At 44.6% G+C, this 16,969-nt stretch overlaps 1 protein-coding gene and 1 pseudogene across 2 annotated transcripts in view; one reads left to right on the forward strand and one right to left on the reverse strand.

The window, feature by feature from the left end:
- Positions 1-233: 233 nt before the first annotated feature.
- LOC105490813 (La ribonucleoprotein 4B) overlaps positions 234-16,969 on the forward strand; it is a 125,108-nt gene continuing 108,372 nt past the window's right edge. The window contains exon 1 of one of the 2 annotated variants that reach the window (XM_071070554.1): positions 234-513. The gene's annotated coding sequence lies outside the window, so the exon portion shown is untranslated. The remainder of the gene's footprint in view (positions 514-16,969) is intronic. The other variant, XM_011756726.3, reaches the window with a different exon arrangement.
- LOC105490814 (tubulin-folding cofactor B pseudogene) lies at positions 11,123-12,022 on the reverse strand (annotated as a pseudogene).

Genomic DNA, 16,969 nt, shown 5'->3' on the forward strand with positions numbered 1-16,969 from the left:
GCGCGCACGCGCCAATCGCAAGGCCGCGAGCAGGGTGTACGCGCAGAGAGGCCAAGAAGGCGGCGGGGCGGGCCGGGCATCGGGTGCGCCCAATCAGCTCGCCGCAACGCCATGACGTGAGGCTCTCCCGGGTGCTGAGCGCCAGTCCGCGGGACCGGCGGGTGAGTGCGAGAGGGCAGGGCGCGGGGCGCGGGTCCGCGCGGGGGCGGGACTTCCGCAGGGCCCCGGAAGTGGGAGCTGTGTGTTCTCATGCGAACGGGAAGGAGCGTTGGGGATCTGGAGTCCCGGGGTTGAGACATTTTCGGGCCCGAAAGGGGAAGAATCCGCCGCCGCCGCCGCCGCCAGCCCGCGCCCGCCCTCGCCCTCTCCCCTACCTCCGGCCCGGCCCGGCCGCGCCGCCTCTCCCTGCCGTCTCTCTCCTCGCCGTCCCCGCGTGTGGCGCGGCCGCCGGGCCCCGGGGCTGAGGCGAGGAGCCCGCGGGCGGCCGGTCGGGCGGGGCGGCGGCGCTGACAGGTGAGGCACCCTGGGTCGCGGCGGGCGGTCCCTCCCGGCCCAGCTCGGACCCGCGCCGCGCCGCCTGTCACTGCGCCGCCATCTTCCCGGAGGACGCGGCCGCGGCGGGCAGGGCCGGGCCTGGGCCGGTGCCGGGGCAGGGGAAGGCCGGGGCCGGGCTGAGCACCGGGGCTAGGGCACGGGAAGGGCCGGGGCTGAGGAGGACTGGGGCCGGGGCCGGGGCCGGGGAAAGCCGGGGCTGAGGAGGACTGGGGTCGGGGCAGGGAAAAACTGGGGCTGAGGAGGGCCGGGGCCGGGGCAGAGGAAGGCCGGGGCCGGGGCTGAGGAGGACCTGCTGAGGCGAGGCGGGAGTCGACGGAGTTGGGTGCCCCGAAGACCGGGCCAGGGTCAGGGCCGGGTCCGGGCCAAGGCCGGCGGGGACTGGGGTCGGGCGGGGACTGGGGTCGGGCAGGGCCTGGGCGGGGCCGGGGTCGCGGGCCGCGAGCGCCCCCAGGCCCGGCGGGCGCCGGCACCCGCAGTGCGGCGCCAGCCTCGCTGCTCGCCCCTCGGTTCCGCCGGAGCCCGGGTAGGCGGCCGTGCGGGTGCGGGGCGGGACGGGTCATCAGGGCATCGTATTCCTTTAGAACCAGGAAGTTGGGATCCTGTTGCTCGGTGTGTGTTTGGAACGCTCTTGTTTTCCTCTTGATAGACTTGAGCGGAGGTAGATCTGAAGGAGTTAAAAAAATAAAGTCGGATGTGAAGATTGCCGGTGTTGGTCTTGGGGCTGGGATACACAGGCGGCAGAGGAGCCGTCGGAAAGCTGCTGCACCTGCCTCTCAGGGTGCGCTTGGGAACGTTAAGAGTCATTCCGCCTCAGTGCCGTTGTGCATCGAAACTTCATGCGAATGTCATCTTGTTTTTCCCCCTATTTTTACCTAAGACTGTCTTAAAACTTGGCTGAGATGAAACTTGAGAAAGCTGCCTGTAGAAAACTACCTCCTATCTGACTTTTGTTTGATTCTCGAATAAGTGGATGCCCAATAACTTGTCTTAATAGTAAATTGGAAGTTTGAAGTTTTGGATAACTGAGAAAACAGGAAGGTTTTCCTTGACAGGGCAGTGGAGTTTGTAAGTATAAACAGTATGCGTGAGGCCTTTTTCTAGAGATAAGAGCAACTCCAAGGTGAACATTGAAGGAGACAGACAAGTTATTTTCCCTTTCGAAAGTTTTTTTCTCTTAGTTTCAGTTGTTTGAATATTTAAATGCACTTGAAATAGGTGCTGAGTTGTAGTTTGTGACGACCACAGTGGGGAAGAGTGGTGTCCTCTTTTTCCTTAGTGGTCAGGTGGTGTGTGCAGTGTGCAATTTCGATACTTCCCCAACCTGCCTGGCGCCCCTCATTACAGTCAGGGTAATTTACAGAAGTTGAAATGGTTGTGGCTTTTCAGTTTTTTTCTCCTTGTATTTAATATGCTGAAAGGCAGTTTTGTAATCAAACCATATAAGAAATAGCTTAATAGAGGTTTGCTAAGTGAAATGCGTTCCGAAAGGCATCAGATTAACAAGCTTATTATTTAACCATGAATTTAATTTATATACTTTACTTTGAAACTTGCATTGGTTAGAAATTTTATCCTGTATTTTGAAAAGTTAGTGTGAGTTGAGTTGACTTATTTACATGAAACAAAGGCATGGCTTATTCATTAGAAGTTACCCTCGTGTTGCCTACATTTTCTCAACTGTAACAGGGACATGATGATAATATAATTTTCTTAGGACTGTTTTAACACAAACATGAAAATGTTGACTGTTTTTGCTATTTCTACTATTACTGATTTCCTCCCCCCCACCCCTATGGAGTCTTGCTCTGTCACCCAGGATGGAGTGCAGTGACACGATCTCAACTCACTGCAGCCTCTACTTCCTAGGTCTTCAAGTTGTTCTCCTGCCTCAGCCTCCCTAATAGCTGGGACTACAGGCACGTGCCACCCCACCCGGCTAATTTTTGTATTTTTAATAGAGACAGGGTTTCACCATGTTGCCCAGGCTGGTCTCGAACTCCTGGCCTCAAGTGATCCACCTGCCTCAGCCTCTCAAAGAGTTGGGATTACAGGAGTGAGCCACTGCGCCCAGCTTATTGAATTTTTAAAATATTCTACTTTCTAGCTGTCAATTTATTAGCAGAAAGGTTTTTTTTTTTTTTTTTTTTTTTTTTTTTTGCTTGTTTACATGTATCTGGGCAGAGAAAACAGATTCTGAGCACAGAATGCGTATTTGGAGAAAGCAGTTCCACTATTTTTGAGTAGGAACCAGAGAGAAAAAAAGATAACATAGGTACAGTTCTGTAGAAGAGTAGCTGAAATTAAGTGGCAGCAAATTCAGGGAGAAATGTAATTTGATTTAATGTTCGGGAAGATTGCCCTGTTTAAAAGTGAGATTTAAAGAATTTATTGAATTTAATGCAATTTCCATAAGTAAGCACAAGTTTTGACAAGTATATATTTAAGCTGTTTTTGTGAAGCAGTCTTCACATTATCTTAAAATGTAGTTCTAAAATACGTGCAGGCTGGGCGAGGTGGCTCATCATGCCTGTAATCCCAGCACTTTGGGAGGCCTACATGAGTTTAGGAGCCCAGGAGTTCACCAGCCTGGACAACAGAGAGAGACCTCATCTCTACCAAACAAAAAATTAGCCAGGCATGGTGAGTCACACCTGTAGACCCAGCTATTGGGGAAGCTGAAGTGGGAGGATCGCTTGGGCCTGGGAGGTTGAGGCTGCAGTGAGCCATGATCCTGCGACTGCACTCCATCCTGGACAACAGTGAGACCTTGTCTCCCCCCACCCCCAAAACATGCAAATTGGGGCATCAAATTGTTAATGGTGTTTACAATGAACAGTGCCTTCAGGTAGCTGCAGCTACTCTACATAGATTTGCAAGTTTTTGTAGTGATAGGCTGTGGTAGATGTTACCAGCCAAGGAGTGGCTGACAAACTCCTTTCACTGTTATTTCATTGTGATGTTAAAATTCATATTTTCCATCAAAATAGTGATAACTAGGATTATAATCTGGGTCTTCCAGTTTTAGTAACATGTTGTCTATGTTATGGTCTTTTGAGGTTGTAAAAAAGCTATATAGATATGTTACCATCAATTCCATTTGTTTTTATCCTAGTGTTAAAGGTACAAGTTTTTTTTTTTTTTCTTCTTTCCTGAGGCAGAGTTTCACTCTTGTCGCCCAAGCTGGAGTGCAATGGTGCGTTCTCATTCTCGGCTCACTGCAACCTCTGCCCCTTGGGTTCAAGTGATTCTCCTGCCTCAGCCTCCCGAGTAGCTGGGATTACAGGTCCCCGCCACCACACCTGTCTAGTTATTTTTTTGTATTTTTAGCAAAGATGGAGTTTCACCATGTTGGCCAGGCTGGTCTTGAACTCCTGACCTCAGGTGATCCACACACTTCAACCTCCCAAAGTGCTGGGATTACAGGCGTGAGCCATGGCACCCGGCCAAAGGTACAAGTTTTAAATATGTTTTTGTCATGCATGCAGTACTCTTATAGATTCTGTCAGATTTAGGGATATTCTTTTCAGATCGATAAGTTACACAAAAATCTTGGAGTATATTCTTGTAATTTCTTATACAAAATTCTCAAACCAACCTTTTTCCAATGGGGAGAAGACATGAACGCTGAAGTCATGTTTTTGGGAAATACCTTGTTAAAAACAGACACTGCTATAAGGGTTCGCTTGCTTATGCTTTTTTGTAGAACTTTATTGATGTGAAGAGTTCTCCTTTTTCTGTAAAAGCTTATTTTAGAGTACGAAGTAAATGAGGCACTCAGAGTTAACCTCATCAGGCCTGAGTTTAGTTCAGTTTAAACTTTTTGCTGTTATGCTTGTTGATATCTTTGTAACTACTATGCTTCTAGAGTTATTTTGATTAGAAAATGAATTCCTTTTTTAGATCATGGAATTGTAAGGTAGAAAACTGCTAGGTTCTCAAAAGAAGGAAGATAAATTCCAACTTGAAACTTCTTTCCCCTAACATTCTAATGCTTTGTTTTTCCTGTGTGTAAATGCCTTCCTTAGGAACAGGGAAGATTATTAACTCAGCTGTGTTTCCTTCCCTTCTCTTTCTCACTGCCACCCCCCACCCCATACCTTAATACCTTTTGTCCCTTCAATGCCTTTATAAACTTTGTCTTCTCACAGTTTTTCTGGTGAAGCTGTCATGGCTCTGATTTCAACCATAAAGGATATGCAGTTCAGTGATGCTGCTGGTTTTACATCTCCTTTCCCATCAGCCCCATTGCCCCGGTTAGGAGACCTAGACCATGGAGTATGTTGTAATATTGAAAGTATTTCATGTTTAACACAATTTTTTTTTTTTGAGACTGAATCTTGTTCTGTTGCCCAGGCTGGAGTGCACTGGCATGATCACGGCTCACTGCAAACTCTGCCTCCCTGGTTTAAGGGATTCCCCTGCCTCAGCCTCCTGAGTAGCTGGGACTACATACAGGTGCGTGCCACCACGCCTGGCTAATTTTTGTATTTTTAGTACAAATGGGGTTTCACCATGTTGGCCAGGCTAGTCTTGAACTCCTGACCTCAAGTGACCCAATTGCCATGGCCTCCCAGAGTGCTGGGATTACAGGCGTGAGCCAGTGCGCCTGGCTGTGTTTGACACAAATTTGAAAGCGTACTACTTAATTTTTAGGTTGAGTGTGATAATCATAGAGATGAGACTTGATCTTTGCTGAAAATGTTCTTTATGAAGTCTGATGTGCATGAATTTGCCTGATAAAATACTCTTGTATTTACACAAATCATTGTAGTCACACTGTAGCCAGAGTGTGGCACAGCCTGATGGCTGGCCTCTTCAGAAACTCTCCAGGACTGGCCTAGGCCTCGCCCTGCGTGTGCTTCCACTTCTGCCTTTTCCTTCTCTGCCCTGCCCCACCTTTTAGTCAGGATCACACCTCCCTCTCTTACCTTGGTGTTGCAAATGTAGTAGCCATTGGTGTTGGTAGATTCTTTGCCTGAAATTGAATGTCCACCTCCTTTTAAAAAAATTTTAAAATATTTACTTAGCTCCTTAACCCATCCTTAAAAAGATATTTTAGGATTCCTCCAGGCTGCTTTGCCTTAAGTTCTGAGGTTATGCTTCTCTGTTTCTGTAGCAACGTAAGTGTACCCTTGTGTTAGTTAGCACATAATTAATGTAAGCTCCTTGTGAGTGAGATTCTCTTTTTATGCTTGTCAACTCTGCCCAGCCCAGGGCCTGGTAAACTGTAGATGTTTAATGAAATTAATTCAAGTAAAGAGATAAGAATGCTTAAAGCCATCTCCCACCTGTGTTCCAGAGAAATTGTTTGCTGATTGTATAGTTGTACCTTTCTGTAAACAAATAGGAAAATCTTTACTCAAAAAGAATACATTAGAAAGGATCTTATAGAGTATAAAAGCTATATTTACAAATTTTTAACTGACTTTTCATAGCTACATACAGTACATAAAGTATTTTCAGATAGGGTGATTTAACCACATGACCTTTAAATTATACTGTTTCTCAGTCTTTAAAAATGTGCCCTCTTTCGGCTGGGCGTGCGTTTTTTTTTTTTTTTTTTTTTTTTTTTTTGAGATGGAGTTTCACTCTTGTTGCCCACGCTGGAGTGCAATGGCACGATCTCGGCTCACTGTAACCTCTGCCTCCCAGGTTCAAGCAGTTCTCATGCCTCAGCCTCCCTGGTAGCTGGGATTATAGGCATGTGCCACCACGCCCAGCTAATTTTGTATTTTTAGTAGGCGTGAGCCACCGCGCCTGGCATGGCTGGGTGCCTGTAATCCCAGCACTCTGGGAGGCCGAGGCAGGTGGATCACCTGAGGTTAGGAGTTCGAGACCAGCTTGGTAACATGGTGAAACCTCGTCTCTACTAAAAATACAAAAATCAGCCAGGCGTGGTGGTGCGTGCTCGTAATCCCAGCTACTTGGGAGGCTGAGGCGGGAGAATTGCTTGAACCCAGGAGGCAGAGGTTGCAGTGACCTGAGATCACGCCACTGCACTCCAGTCTGGGTGACAGAGTGAGGCTCTGTCTCAAAAAAAAAAAAAAATAAATAAATAAAAAAAATAAAATAAACGCCCCCTTTTTGATAGCCATAGAATTTCTTACCTTTATTTTGCTTTAAAATAAAAACATCGCGTTAACCCAAAATAAAACAATTGCAATATTGAAAATGTATCTTTTAAACTTTAGTGGAGGTTTTTCCATTTTTAATTTTCTGTTAAGTCTTGCTACAGGGCCTGGAATAAAGGAGGGCCACTGAGAGGTAAGAAAAGGGTTCATTTTCTTCCTGTGGCAAGTATTCTGACCAGTTGAGCACTAGGGATGCAAAGATGAAAGGCAACAGGATTTTTCTGTGAGGCCCGTCATCCAGCAGGAATAGGAAAGTGCATTGTTCTATGTAAAGCCGTAGAGACTGGCCTTTGGAAGTGACTGGCTCTCAGCTCCATGCTGCTTTGGATAGTCTGCTATAACAGTTACATGTGTTAGGGTGTATCCTGCCCTGCACTCTCCGTGTCTCCGCTCCTTGATGTATTATTCTTCATAGTATTTATGACACTATAACATGCCATATAATTTACTTATTTTATGTATGGCCCATCTTCTCCAGTCTAACGCTCTCCCAACTGAGCTATTTCGGCTACTATGGCCCACCTTCTCGTACTTGAATGTAAACTCTTACGAGATCAAGATTTATATTTTGCTCCTCAGTATGAACCTAGGCCTTAGAACAATATCTGGTATGTAGCTTGCACTAAATAGTTGATGAGTAAATCCCAGTATCAACAACAGGGATTGCCATCTCTTTTGGAGTTTGCTGTCCATTGAGACAGGTGGACAATCACATAATCCAATAGGAAAGTGCAGTGCACTAAGATCCGGCCTTGGGGGGAGGTATCAGGAGGCTTCCCTGAGGACGCGATGGTGGCACTGCGATTGGAGGGATGGTGATGGAGTGAGAGGTCAGCAGAGAGAATTACCTGTGTAGTGCCCCAGGTGGGAAGGTGCCGAGTGCTTTGAAGGAACTAGTGTGAACAAGGCTGAAGGAAGAGAACACAGCTGGGAAGCAGGTGGAGAGTTTTATTTTACAGAGCTTGGGAGGTCCCATATAGGTTGATTATTTTGCCCTTTATCCTAAGACCAGTGGGAAGCAGTTGAAGGGTTTTATATCATAGAATTGTCTTTTTTAAATGATTCTGCTTTGTAGAGAGTGGTGTGGAAGCAGGAAGTGGTCATATGGTGAGTGTTACTAGGCGGCAAGGTAGGGAACCTCTTTCTTCTTGTGTACACCTTCATACATCTTCATAGTTGAAAAGGCCAAGCCCCAGTCTAAATGAGACCAGCCAGCTTCCTTAAAATCCCTTTAATTTGTATTACATATAATCATGTATGTTTAAAAATATTTTATTTTTTTTTTGAGACAGTTTGTGTCACCCAGGCTAGAGTCCAGTGGCATGCTCACAGCTCTCTGCAGCCTCGACCTGGGCTTGAGCGATCTTGCCGCCTCAGCCTCCTGAGTAGCTGGGACCCATGGGTGCATGTCACCACACCTGGCTAATTAAAAAAAATTTTTTTTTTTTTTTTGTAGAGGTGACAGGTCTCGAATTCCTGGGTTCAAGCAGTCCCAGAGTGTTGGGCTTCCAGATGTGAGCCATTGCACCTGGCTTAAAAATGCTTTAAAAATTGTTTAGAAAATATGTCTTAAATTTGTTAATATTTGCCAGTTGTTTAAAATATATTTGTTATTTCAGATAATTTCAAACTTATTAACATTCCTTTTTTAAGAATGTCTCTGAAAAATGAGAACATTTTGTTTTCACATTTCAGAGAGCTTTGTTTTTATTGTCAGTGCTCAAAATACAGAGATAAAAACCTAGTGATCAATTTGGTATAGATTTACAAATTGCTTCAGTGATTATTATCTGTTAACATGTTGAACATTCTCTTTTTTAAAATACCAAGTCCTTCAAAATTTTCTTTAAAGGCTTCGTGCTTTTCTGAACATTCTTTTCTTTCTCTTTGTTGATTATATACTTGTATTTCATTGCTGAGATTATTGTCTGTGTAATTTTTGCCTTATCAGTCAGAGAATACCAGTAACCTTTGGGAGGCATGTACAGTTTTGTTTGTTTGTTTGTTTGTTTTTACTGGGTCTGTAAAGAGGGAAAGTTTAGTCCGGTTGGGGAGCAGTCTCACTTCTTCCTGAGAAGTAATACCAGGCTCTCTGTCTGTGGGAGGGGTCAGTGAATCACCTTTGCAAAAGAAAAGACGCCGTAGTTGGTAGGATTCAGATCTGTGCTGGGAAACCCCAATGGATTTCCAGTTTATTGCTTTAACCATTCAGTCCTGACTTTAAAAGTAGACTTGAAGTCCCTATGGGATGTTACCTTCTAAAAATCTAGACATTTGAAAGGATGAAAGCATTGTCTCTTGTGCTTTTAGGGGGTTAAAAACATTCAAACCATTGATAGAACACTGGTTGGCATTTAGGGTTTCTTGAGTACTGTAAATACGGTAGCTTACTGTGAAAGTCTTTTTGGGTGAACTTTTGTTTGGCATGATTTTTTTTTTTTTTTTTTTTTTTTTTTTTTTTTGAGGCAGTCTCTCTGTGTCGCCCAGTCTGGAGTGCAGTGGCGCAGTCTCCGCTCACTGGAAGCTCTGCCTCCTGGGTTCACGCCATTCTCCTGCCTCAGCCTCCTGAGTAGCTGGGACCGCAGGTGCCCGCCACCACACCCGGCTAATTTCTTTGTATTTTTAGTAGAGATGGGGTTTTACCGTGTTAGCCAGGGTGGTCTCGATCTCCTGACCTCAAGGGATCCGCCTGCTTTGGCCTCCCAAAGTGCTGGGATTACAGGCGTGAGCCACTGCGCCCGGTCTGCCTGGCATGATTTTAAGTTCTATGTTCCATATTCCTCTGTGGTTGATATTCATACCTCCAGTGATACTTGATATTTATTTATTTAAGAGATGAGGTCTCACTCTGTTGCCCAGGCTGCAGGAGTGGAGTGCAATGGCATGACCATTGCTCACTGCAGCCTCCAATTTCTGAGCTCCAGTGATCCTCCTGGCTATTTAAATAATAATTTTTTGATACATGAGGTCTTGCCATGTTACTCAGGCTGGCCTCAATCTCCTGGCTTCAAGTGATCCTCCAACCTCAGCCTCCCAAGTTGCTGGGAATGTGAATGTGAGCCCCTGTGCCTTCCTCCAGTGACAGTTGTTACCAGGCTAGATTGCTAGTCCAGATTGCCTTTCAGTGGGTCACTTGGAGCAGGGGTCGCTAACTCCCAGTCTGTGGACCCATAGCCGTGATGGCCTGTTAGGAATTGGGCTGTACAGCAGGAGGTAAGCAGCAGGGTGAGTGAGCAGCAAGCAGCAGGGTGAGTGAGCAGCAGGGTGAGTGAGCATTACTGCCTGAGCTCACCTCCTCTCAGATGAGCAGTTGACTAGATTCTCATAGGAGCGCAAATCCTGTTGTGCACTGCACAGGCAAGGGATCTAGGTTGCATGCTCCTTATGAGACTCTAATGCCTGATGATCTGAGGTGGAGCAGTTTCATCCTGAAAGCATCCTCCTCACCACCCCGCACCCCCTGACCCCTCCGCTCTGTCTGTGGAAAAATTGTCTTGCATGAAACCAGTCAGTCCCTGGTATCAAAAAAAGTTGGGTACCGCTGACTTGGAGTACTGACTATTGTGAAAATGAGTAACTGATGAATCAGCAATAGTTGCTTTTTCACACTGTCAGTGAAGACCAAAGAATGAATATGGGAAGCAGCATTACCAGTGTTGCTTTTGTGCACATGACCTTTTCAGTTTTTCACAACTTTCCCATTTTTTTCTATACACTGATGAATTGAATCTCTTCTGCTGAAATCATTATTCTTCAGGGCTCAGTAAGGAGAGTTAAACCTAAGCCTGAAAGGACTGGAAGTGGGACGTAGAACTGCCAAATAAACTGTAGAAGCATTGAGGCACTTAAAAATCTCCATGACCTGGCAAAATTCCAGTGAAGAGTAAACGTTTGCAGTGTGCCTCGGGATTCTGAGTGACCACAAGTTTTATTATCTTTCTGGCAAGGCCACACAGACTCTTGGCATGCTATTTCCTATAAGTTCAGAATTTTGAAAGTGTGTTGGTCACTGTGGTAGTCCCCCCTCCACCACCGCCCCCTGCCAACCTTATGGTAAAGAAAGAGGTGGTAGTTTTAGTCTGTTATTGAGAATAGGTTTTTCATGAAATCACATGAAGTTACAGCTCAACATAAATCGCTAAAGATTAGATGTTTTCCCAAAATCATCATATGGCCACAATTATATTAGATAATTATATGAGTAAGGCAAATAAATGCTGGATCATTAACTTCCAGTTTCTTTCTTTCTTTTTTTTTTTTTTGGAGCTGGAGTTTTGCTCTTGTTGCCCAGGCTGGAGTGCAGTGGTGTGATCTTGGCTCACTGCAACTTCTGCCTCCTGGGTTCAAGCGATTCTCCTGTCCTGGCCTCCTGAGTAGCTGGAATTACAGGCATGTGCCCCCACACCCAGCTAGTTTTGTATTTTTTTTTTCCGGGTTTTTAGTGAATTTAATGCATGAGTGTCAAAAATCAATGGCAGAGGAAAAAATGAATAAAATTAAAATGGGGTCAGGAGAAAAGGGCCATGGGCACACACAGGAGGGGCAGTCAGTGGCCGAGTTAGGAGGTGGAGCAGTGGAATTCCTTGGGTGTCATATCTCGTCCAACCCGTAGTCCTCCTCCGGGAAGTGTGTCCCCCCCCCCCCCCCCCCCGTCACGACTGCTGGCTTGACAAAGGCGCCATACTTGGCCTGGCATTCGAAGTAGCTTCCCATTCACACTACCATCGTTTTTCCCCAGTGGCTCATCATAGCAGACACCAATCCAGTAACCAGGCTTGAAATCTGTGAGACCTACATACGTCATGGTACCCCGGTGTCCCGCCGCCCACACCTCACAGCGGCTGCCCACGGGGATGGAGCTGGCCTGGGTCTTCTCTTTGGCAAGGCGCTGGGCGGCCTCGGCCTCCTGCTGAGCCCGCTCCTCGTTGTAGCGGCCAAGCTTGCTGCGCTTCAGCAAGAAGCAAACCGTGTCTTGCCTCTGGTCGCAGGCTTCTTGTGAGATCGTGTACTTCTCCACCCAGGACACATCCTCATACTCACCAAGGCGGGCGCCGCTGTGGTCAATGAGGTGGATGCGGCGGCCGTCATCTACAGGGTAGGAGCCCAGCAGCGCATCCTCTTGATCCAGCTTGCTGTAGAACTTGTCGTCAACTCCATACAGCTCCAGTTCCATGCAGGAAGCAGGATGCCCACCAGCAACTCCAGTTTACACTTAAACTCAGCCATGGTGAGGCTGCGGCTGTACTGCTTCTCTGAGCAGAAGGTGTTGAGGGAGCTGCTGATGAAAGCGGTCACCGTGGGTGCCGACACCCCCGTCACCTCCATCTTGCCGTGCCCTGCCGCAGCCTGCAGCGTGGTCTCCGCAGCCACCACCACCGCCGCTGCTGGGCTATCCTAGTTTTGTATTTTTAGTAGAGACAGGGTTTCTCCATGTTGGTCAGGCTGGTCTCGAACTCCCGACCTCAGGTGATCCACCTGCCTTGGCCTCTCAAAGTGCTGGGATTCCAGGCGTGAGCCACCGTGCCTGACCCTTAACTTCCAGTTTTCAATTTGATGTTGGGACGTGTGGTTAGGTAAATTTATTGTAAAGCATATGTTTATGAAATGTTTAATAATAATAATAGTGAACATAACATTTAATCAGCCTTAACCCAGTTGCATGGAATATTTTCTTTTTATCAGTTCCATTGTTATCAGTCTGGAATTACAAGACTGAAGGAACCTTTAATTCTTTTTAATTCTTTTTTTTTTTTTTTTTTGAGACGGAGTCTCACTCTCTCCCCCAGGCTGAAGTGCAGTGGCTATATCTGGGCTCACTGCAGTCGTCACCTCCTGGGTTAAAGTGATTCTCGTGCTTCAACCTCCAGAGTAGCCAGGACTACAGGCACGCCACCATGCCCAGCTTATTTTTATAGTTTTAGTAGAGACAGGGTTTCTCCATATTGGCCAGGCTGGTCTCCAACTCCTGGCCTCAAGTGATCTGCCTGCCTTGGCCTCCTAAAGTGCTGAGATTACAGGCCTGAGCCACTGTGCCTGGCCCGATTAATTATTAATTCATATGTTAGGTGTGAATTAAATAGTACTTTTGAAGTAGGACGTTTATATTCTAAGACTTTGAGTTTTGTTCTATGTTATTTTGTCAACTGAGATTTTGTAACTAGTTTGTGAAAATAACTGTCAGAAAAACAGTGTAATATTGCAGTTGCAGTCTTAGGATTTTAGATCTCTACAGACTCAGAGACTGAAGCCCGTGAGGTAAAATTAATTAGAGATACAGCTGGCTAGTTGGTGACGAAAGCAGGACTGTAACGAGTCTCCTCTTTAAGTCCAGCATCCCTTTGCGCTGTAATTGCAGAGTTCACTGTGGTCGCTATTAAGGCGTACCCTGCGCTGTAGTATATCAAAAGAAATGGGTGAAAGCATTGTTGTGTTAGATATGTATGTTAGATAATTTAAATAAGTGTTTTAACTTTTCAAGGTAGATTTTTAAAGCAGTTATTAGACTGTGCTCTTTAAAAGACTGAAATATATTTACTCCAGGAAAATTAAGTGTTTTGTCATTTTAGATAATCCATTAACCTTAATCCAAATAGGGAGGTGCTAATTGGTGTTCTAGTTAACAAGCTCCAGTTTGTATCATGTAATCAGACTGCAGCTTACAGTTCATCTTTGAGAAATAGTGTAAGACAAACTCATGTAAATTGAATGGTTTTCTTCCTAAAGCATTCAGAGAGAGTTGTTAATTTTAACGTCCACGCTGTTAACACAGGAGTCTGTGTGCAGGCTCGGATCCAACTTCAACACCTGTGTCCATACCTGTCACCTTTGTGTAGAGGAACTCACACTAGAGATAATGTGACTTGCTGTGAGCTCTCCTGGCCTTTGGTTTACTGTCCTCAGGCAACTGTGGTGTGTGTCAGGATCTTTCACACAGCTTTCTTACATTCTTAAGAAACTACTGCAAATTGCAACAACTCCCACCCTCAACAATGTATTGGACTTGTGATTCAGAGGATTGAAAGCCCCCTGCCTTTTTTCCCCCCATTTATTCTTCAGACAGAACACTTGTTTTACTGTTTGGGAAACTGAGTCTTGGTGACAGTTTGCTTTACATCATCCAATACAGGAAGAACAGAAAATGGGATCTTTCTAGCTTCTTGCTTATAAGTCTGTTGCAAGTAATACCCAACTCTTAGAAAGGGTCAGCGTTCTGTGCAGCACCTTGGATCCAAATAACATGATATATTTGGGGGCTTAAGTCACACATCATAGTTCAGCATCAGAGATACAGGCCCTGTATTTAATAGTTTAATAACTTAATTGTTTAAATATTTAATAGTTTAATAATTACTGTTAAACAGAAAGTATTAATAGTAATTTTCATCATGGTTATCTTTGAAGCTAGAGATGTCCTACGCTATAAGATCAAGAAAAGTTAACTACCTTTCTGAACAGTAATTCAGAATCATTGGAACTGATGGCAGTTTTCAGTGGCTCATTCTTATAGTTTGCCTGAAACTTTTTTTTTTTTTTTTTTTTTTTTGAGATGGTCTCACTCTGTTGTCCAGGCTGGAGTGCAGTGGTGTGATCTTGGCTTATTGCGGCCTTGACCTCCCAGTCTCAAGCGGTCCTCCCTCCTTAGCCTCCCAAGTAGCTGGGACTACAGGCACGTGCCACACACCTGGCTAATTTTTGTAATTTTTTGTAGAGATGGGTTTTTGTCTTGTTGCACAGGCTGGTCTCAAACTCCTGGGCTCAAGCAATCCTCCTGCCTTGGCCTTCAAAAGCAGTGGAATTACAGGCATGTGCCATCATCCCTGGCCTGTCTGAAACTTTCTTTGTGATGTTAGTGTTGACCTAAAATGAAGAAGCTGAGTAAAGAGTTTATTTGGGCCAAGCTTGATGATTGCAACCCAGGAGCATAGACCAAGTTGCTCTGAGTATATGTATATGTATATGTATATGTATATATATATGTATATGTGTATATATATGTGTGTGTGTGTGTATGTATACACATTCTGATTAGCAGCAGTTACAAGTGGATTTTTATGATGGAATGATGTATGACGGTGCTGGGAAGGTTCATTTTCAGTCCTCAGTCAAGTCACTGATTTGTGTAACTGTCGTTGCTTGTTAAATCTTCTGTAGTCTTTGAATTTCATGCTTTTGGTTTTCTTAGAGGTAAAACAATAAGATACATAGTAAAAATCCTGTTACATTGGGGATTCAGTCCAAATTGTAGGAAAACAATAAAAACTCAAACACACACACACACACAATGGTCAAGGCTGGAATCTAATAACATGGGTACTGTAGTTTTCTTGGGAAGCATAATTTTTCCTCTCTCTAGTCCCCATTTTTACCAAAGATGTAAATCTTAGGAGGACCAGCTTACTTGCAAAATAAGTTTTAGTATTGTCCTTGGGCTGATTATTTGCATAAAATACAACAAGAATAATGATTGGCCATATAGTTTCTTTGTTATCTTTGCTGGAACTTTCATAAGGAATTTTGGATTCAACTCTAAACCCTCAAGGCTAGGAAGCCAAGCCAAGGACTATGCTGGTAATACATGAATTGGGTGACTTCCTCTCTTCTTGAGGTCACAAAATATCTTGAGGTTCCTGGGCATTTCAGAAAGTAAGATTCTTTTACTGCTCTACATCAGGAACCTTGTAAAGGAGCTGTGTAAACAAGGTACCAGGCTGGTCTTTCCAACAGGCTTCTTATTGGCTCTACATAGTCAACCTCAGTTCTTTAAACCAGTCTGGTCATACTTTAAAATACACCGTTCCAGTCAAGAGCGTCGGTAGAATAGCCAGTGTCTTCAATTGTGTCCTGTTACAATAAACTGGTTTTTATGGAGCTTAAAACGCGTATAATTAGACTGTCATAAAATAAGGATACTATGACTAGTTTACGCATTTTGGAGAAATCAGGTAGAAAGGCAAATGTTTCAGTTTTGCTCATAAAGTTATGTTTTACCCATTTGCTACAAGCTATAAATGAAAGAAAAAGCTTCCTTGACTTGGGAAAACAAAACATGAAAAGAATCAGCAATGTTTCGAACCAAATGTCGTAAAAATCATTTCAGTTATCTGTAATTTCAGTCCTATGTAATTAAGTTTTATTCTGCTTGATATACAGAGTTAGCAATCTTCATGAACCCAACAGTTTATTAGAGTTCTGAAAGTTTTTACTTAGTCCAATGATATGATCTCCAAAATTATCAGAAACTTGTATTCAAGAGTACTTACCACCAGGCATAGTGGCTCATGGCTATAATCTCAGCACTTTAGGAGGCCAAGAAGTGAGGATTGCTTGAGGCCTTGAGTTCAAGACCAGCCTGGCCAACATAGCAAGACACCCATTCTACAAAAAATTGACAAAGTAGCCAGGTGTGGTGGCATGTGCTTCTAGTGAGGCTGAGGTGGGAGGACCACAGAAGTCCAGGAGTTGGAGGTTGTAGTGAGTTAGAAGGTGCCTGCACTCTAGCCTGCACAGCACAGCGAGACCTTGTCTCTTTCTTTATTTTTTTGAGACAGAGTTTCACTCTTGTTGCCCAGGCTGGAGTGCCATGGCATGATCTCAGCTCACCGCAACCTCTACCTCCCAGGTTCAAGTGATTCTCCTGCCGTGGCCTCCCAAGTATCTGGGATTACAGGCATGTGCCACCATGCCCGGCTAATTTTGTATTTTTAGTAGAGATGGGGTTTCTCCATGTTGGTCAGGCTGGTCTCGAACTCCCGACCTCAGGTGATCTGCCTGCTTTGGCCTCCCAAAGTGATGGGATTACAGGCGTGAGCCACCGCGACCGGCTGAGACCTTGTCTCTTAAAAAAAAAAGAATTATTTTCTATGAATTCCCTTGAAGAAAAAGCAAAATTTTGACCGTAGCCAAGTGTAAACTGCTTTTTGAGAAGAGTCAAAGTAGAACAATAGTTATCTGCGGATGCCAAAAGACTTAGAGTAGCTACAGTTAAAGACACAATTTACAAGAAATTTCATTATTTTTGTGACATACAACAATTTAACATAATTAACCATAATTATGTCTGACATACCAAGACACATCAGGGTTTCAGAAATCTCATGTAATTTTGGAACACATATTAATAACATGCACTCAAATATAACCCAAAGTTAAACACCATTTCTTATTTGACAAAGCTTCACATACAATTTTAACATACAAATTAAGCCTAATAGGTCTCTCTCAGACTTTCAGGGGATTCCTTTTGGAAAAGACTTAATTTTAGAATTTGAAAGTTGATTTTGGGA

The sequence above is a fragment of the Macaca nemestrina genome, chromosome 9 (genome assembly GCF_043159975.1).
Source record: "Macaca nemestrina isolate mMacNem1 chromosome 9, mMacNem.hap1, whole genome shotgun sequence".
In the NCBI taxonomy this organism is placed as follows: Eukaryota; Metazoa; Chordata; class Mammalia; order Primates; family Cercopithecidae; genus Macaca; species Macaca nemestrina.